This window comes from Periplaneta americana, chromosome 17 (genome assembly GCF_040183065.1).
Source record: "Periplaneta americana isolate PAMFEO1 chromosome 17, P.americana_PAMFEO1_priV1, whole genome shotgun sequence".
NCBI lineage: Eukaryota > Metazoa > Arthropoda > Insecta > Blattodea > Blattidae > Periplaneta > Periplaneta americana.
Window position 1 is genome coordinate 118,355,738 of NC_091133.1, and position 6,000 is coordinate 118,361,737.

Genomic DNA, 6,000 nt, shown 5'->3' on the forward strand with positions numbered 1-6,000 from the left:
ATCTAGGGAATCGTGTAGGGCTATTTTCAAAAAACTACAAATAATGCCCATGGCTTGTCAGTATATCTTTTCATTAATAATCTTCCTCGTATGTTATCGTGAAAACTTTGTAACTTATTCAACAGTTCATAGCATAAATACACGTCAAAAAATGACTTTAATATTCCATCGGCAAGTCTATCGTGCTATCAAAAAGGAGTGCGTTATATGGCAGTAAAAATTTTTAATAGCCTCCCTATAGATATAAAAAATGAAACTCAAAACATAAAATTATTTAGGGCCAAATTAAACAAGTACCTAATTTCTCACGCCTTCTATTCTGTAGGTGAATTCATGACAAATAATAACACTTCATGAAATTGATACTAAAACTTTGTGTTGTACTAGTAGACTATATTGTAAATCTCGTCTATATATATTTCATCTAGACTGTGACTATAAATTAAGATTTTATAATCGTATTAAGTTTTTTGACTTGTTCCATATTCTAGCTGTAAGCATGTCTGAATACCATGGAATGTTAATAAATACACACAGTAACAAGATTAATATTAATTGATCGCCATACAAAATTGTCACTTTCTATCCTATTGTTTCACTGTCATCTCTTCCATAATGATCCAAATGTAATGCTATCTCACATAGTTTTCAATTTGAATGATGCGGCAATCTCTCCAAAAAAATGCATTGACAACTTTCATGAGACTACTACTGTTCATGTAAAAGAAGACGAAATGATATCTTACGAAAGAATAAAATAAATAGCATGCAAAAAAATGGTAATGTACGATTTAAGAAACAAAAGATGTGAGTCATCTATTAATACCAGAGTGGTATGCCACCAGTTCTGTTACACGCAAGACGGAATTGACCCAGATCAATCTTCTTCAAATCCTCACACCCTGCACATCTTACTTTTTCTCCGGGTTCTCTCCCCTCTACCAATTTTCGCGCCGTTAATACAATCCAACACAGCTTTGCCCACATGCTTTACACGCTTTGTCCATGTTAACAGCAACAATAAAATAGAGATACTGTTCATTAATTTGAACATCACACCACATTCCAATCTAAAATTAGTCTTAAATTTACTGTGTCGTTTTCTCGTTGGACATAAGAAGCCAAAATACACCTTGTCCCATCATTTAGACACTCGAATATCACATTATCAATGTTATAAATATAATACTCTCTCCGTTCCAAAATATAGTATAGTAACAAACAAAACAAACTTGATTATTGCACATGTGTGCACGAATTGTTTCGCGGTGTGGTTTTCTGTTCAATAGTGAAGGGACTACCAGACAGTGCAGTTGTGAATGTTTCTAATCTTCTGTAGTGCGTCAAACTATAATTTTTAAATAGTTCATTATGAACAGAAATGAAATGGGATCTGCTGTGGTGTTCCTGTTGCAGAAAATGTAACATCAACCAGTCAATTTTGAATAGAACATCTAAGGCTCAACAGTCGTACAAAAAAGTTGTAATTTATTACAGTTTTTATGTTAATTTGCCTCTCTCAAAACAATGTTTGTTTTTTCTTTTATAACTTTGACATCACACAGAAAGAAATGTACCTAATGTTTATGTTTTTCTTATGTTAATTTATCAAACAAATAAGTATCTAGTAGATGTATTAAAGTTACATTATATTACTGAGAACTTTAAGGGGAGAGGATGGTATTTTTTTATGAAAAATGAGTAAATTTTCAAAACAAAATTCTTTCAAATACTCTGTGATATGTGTGGAATCCATAGCGTAACATTTTGTGGGTATTTTTGCCCTTATCGGATGTTGAGACGTCATTTTTAAACTTCCTGGGCTATGGATTTTTAAATCACACGCCCGCTTTTATCGGTTTCCAGTAACTTCATTTTTTTGCTACATTGCCAAACAAAAATGGATATAATTTCTGAACTATTAAAGATACATGCATGAAATTTAGAATACACATTCTTTAGACTATTAGGAAACTTTTCTCTGTAACAGAATTTTGTTAATTGATTTCATTTTTAAAATATGTTCGTTTGTTTGCAAGAAAGGAAATCAGAAAATTGTTATTAAATTTTAATTGTTTATTTCACAAACGTAGGGACTAATATAAAAATTCTGTTACAGACAGTTTGTAGAACATGATTTTGCAAATACATTGCAGAAAACTGTTTGAATCTATCTTTGAAAACGGTTTAGATATATCGGTTTTAGTACAATCCTGCATTGGGTATATATTTTTTTCAAATTTGGGCCCTCAAATAATTTTTTCAAAATATTTTTATTTTGTTGAGTTGCCACAGCTATGAGCTCTTTACATACAAGAAATTAATATTTTACACCAAATAGGAAAAAAGTTTAAAAAATACCATCCTCTCCCCTTAGCAAATCTATACCATATTTTTTGGAACAGAATTGATGACATCTTTCTATGCCATATTTTGGGACAGAGGGAGTTTTATGCTGGTTTGTGCTTAAGTGATATCATGCATTATATTTTTACCTGTGAACTAATAATTCTTCTCAATGCCTACTTCACTGGACGTGTGTCCCCTCTACACTCGTATTTCTGTTTGCTTTATGCCACACATTCATCAGCTAAGTATGCATTTTGTACAAATGAAATGATAGAACGAATTCTTTCATTTGCCTAGTAACATTCACACACATTCCAAAGATTTTTCTTAGAAAGCATGTTGAAATGTTCAGATAGTCAATATAATATAATATTGTTTAATTAATTCAGTCTAATTGACATATCACAAATATAAAAAGTCAATTACACTTACCCATTAAGTGATCATTGTGTACTATACAAATATAAAAAAATTAAAAATTAAGCAAACACTCACATTTAAGATCGTGTGTACTGCACAGGTATCTGTGTTGACATCTGTGAGTGTTTTTGACAACGATTTAATAAATTTTAACATCGCGTCATATAGGATTCTCTACATAATAACCAACATATTTCAGATTGATTTCACAATAACAAGTAATGAACCATTGAGACAAGACTAGCAGAAAAACACTCAATTAATGAAATTATGAAGTTTAAAGAGGAATGAAATGTTTTTATCGTGTTCACAGTTTTATGATGTTATAATTTAAACACAACACATCAGTGCAGCCACAATTTTATATCATTATTATGTATTAAATTTTCATATCTGTACATTAATTTTAGATTGTTAATTACCATAAGTCAATTTTAAATAGTTATTATTTTCATTATTAAAAAGGTTGTGATTAATCATTCGTTCCACAATAAGAGACAAAATGTACAAGATATTGTATGTAAAAAAGCATGATAATGCCCGAAGGGCGAAAACGTTTGCTTAATTTTTAATTTTTTTATATTTATATACAGACGTGGACAAATTATTAGCAAAATTGGAGATTTTTACAATATATTTTTACAAAATACGATTCTTCAATTTAGACTACAGTTGACATTTTTGCGTATTTCCAAATTATTAGCAAAATTGAAGATTTGTATTGTATATTTTTAGAAAATTTAACTCTTCAATTTGGACTACATTGGATATTTTTGCATATTTACAAATTATTAGCAAAACTGAAGGTTTTTATTATATATTTTTACAAAATTCGATTCTTCAATTTGGAACACAGTTGACATTTTGGATATTTTCAAATTACTAGCAAAACTGAAGATTTTTATTTTATAGTTTTACAAAATTTGACTCTTTAATTTAGACTGTAGTTGACATTTTTGCTAATTTATAAATTATTAGCAAAATTGAAGATTTTTATTATATATTTTTACAAAATTTAACTCTTCAATTTAAACTAAAGTTGACATTTTTGCATATTTCTGTCTATTGTAATGATAGAAATATGCAAAATTATCAACCGTAATCTAAATTAAAAAGTCAAATTTTGTGAACAGAATTATCATAAAAATCGTCAATTTTGTTAATAATTTGTCCACGTTTGTAGTACACAATGATCACTTACATGGGTAAGTGCCATTGACTTTTTATATTTGTGATATGTCAACTAGACTGAATTAATTAAACAATATTATATTATATTATATCAGAGATTTTTCTGTTTAGCACTTGTCTTGTATTCAGGATACTTTTTGAAATAGAGGCTGCAGTCCCAGGTCACAGTGTCTACATACCTCGACGATGTAGGAGGACACACATCCGACCGGACACTGTCACGTGCTGTCTGCCTGTATCAACCGAACACTTACCTCCTGTGGGCTAGGCTTCCATGCACAGCACCGTCACCTCACAAACACAACAATTCGAATCAACTGCCTATTTTATCAAATAAATCGGTACAAACGCAACCCTCTTCGCCTTGCTATCTAAAATCCAAGCTGGGAGCCCGATAAGGACCGAAATTCTCCCCCTTTCCGTCCAAAAAGCCTGCGAACTAAAATTATTGATCTGGCAGGAACGGTTGTAGGGGGCGTCTTTGACGTCATGAGGCGTCGCGACGCTGCTATTGGTCCTCTCGGTGGAGGGGGGAATTTAGGGAACCTACCACTTTCGCGGGGGTTCGAAGGGGTAAAATACCCCTCCTCTCTACAGCGCCATCCCTTTAATGGATATCGTAGGTTACTGTACTGAAAGGCCACGTTGTTGAAAGAGCGGCATATATACCGCACACCCCAATTCGGGGATTGGTGCAAATCATTTAAGGGGAATGTTGAGTGGGGGTTGTTCTGTATGTGGGCGACGATAAGCTTCCTACGCAAAATGCGTACCAGAAACCGACGGGTTTATCAATCATGTTCCTTCTGAGGTATCTGGGTCACTTCTCACCACCTCAACTCTTCTCTTGTATTTTTTTTTTTTAATCCTTAAGGCGCTGGGAGCATAATAACCTTGTTGACCTCATTAAGGATCCCAACTCGATCGCTGTGCACATAAATCCATTTGGTTCGGAAACATAACCTCAAAGAGTCACGCCTAACTGCTTGCTACTAGTAAAGGACAATTTGCTGACGACGGCCATGTGAAGATTCTTCTTACATTATTCCACCCAGCCAATACTCAATGTCGTGTGGAATAACAACCATAAGAATACAAAGCATAGCGACATAATAGAGTTGTAAAGGGAAGAAAAAGAGTGGCTTGTCATTGTAATAGTACATTATGCAACGAGCCTATAATGGTAGTAATTAAGAAGCGAGTATGTTTGTTTATGAAACGAGCGCAAGCGAGTTTCATAATTTTCATACGAGCGTCTTAATTACCATCATAGGCAAGTTTCACACGACTTTTTATGCTCGACCATATTTCTAACTTGAAATTATTCAGAAGTATTCATGTTATGGTTATGTGAGGAGTGAAACTGACCTGAATTGCGAGATGTACACAGACGCGAAAGTATTGATTTCTTCCGAAACACGAATGTCATTGACCTTGATATAATCTAGAGAATGACATGAAGATTAGGCTTGATATAACCTGGAAATTTATTTAGAATTGAAAAACGAGATGACAAATTGAATTCAATTGAATATTATTTACAATTAACGCTAATTATTATAGTAACAGAACATAACCTTCTGCGACAGTATTGGATTTCCAGCCTCCGTGAATTTTCGCTAATTGTCTCTTTCGATTGCATATCCGAGAATAATCGATACTTGCGGTTTTATAATGGTACAATCAGTACAAAGGTGATTTTTTATTGGCTAAACAACTGAATTGTAATGAATAGGTGTACTTTAATGAGGTCCATTAAAGGGCTACTACCAGGTGTATAATTACTACATTTCGGCATGGTCGAGCATAAAATTCTTTACGTTAGGACGTAACTATGGGAAGTTAGCCTACTTTACTGACCGACATACAGAGTGATTTATATAGAACTGACACATTTCTTTCTTTAATTATTCCGTTGGAAATTCATTCAATGACCCAATTTTAGCACCAAATGAAGCAGAATGTTCTGGAGTTTCGATTCCTTGTCACTAGATGCGCAGATGTTTATGTTTTATTCCTATTGTTGGCATTAAGACGTTT

The 6,000-nt window shown here is 32.9% G+C and overlaps 1 protein-coding gene across 2 annotated transcripts in view; it reads right to left on the bottom strand.

The window, feature by feature from the left end:
* Window positions 1-4,382, bottom strand: part of ChT (choline transporter) — a 149,244-nt gene extending 144,862 nt beyond the window's left edge. For both annotated transcript variants that reach the window (XM_069817116.1, XM_069817115.1), the window contains exon 1: window positions 4,215-4,382. The gene's annotated coding sequence lies outside the window, so the exon portion shown is untranslated. The remainder of the gene's footprint in view (window positions 1-4,214) is intronic.
* Between the last annotated feature and the right edge of the window lie 1,618 nt (window positions 4,383-6,000).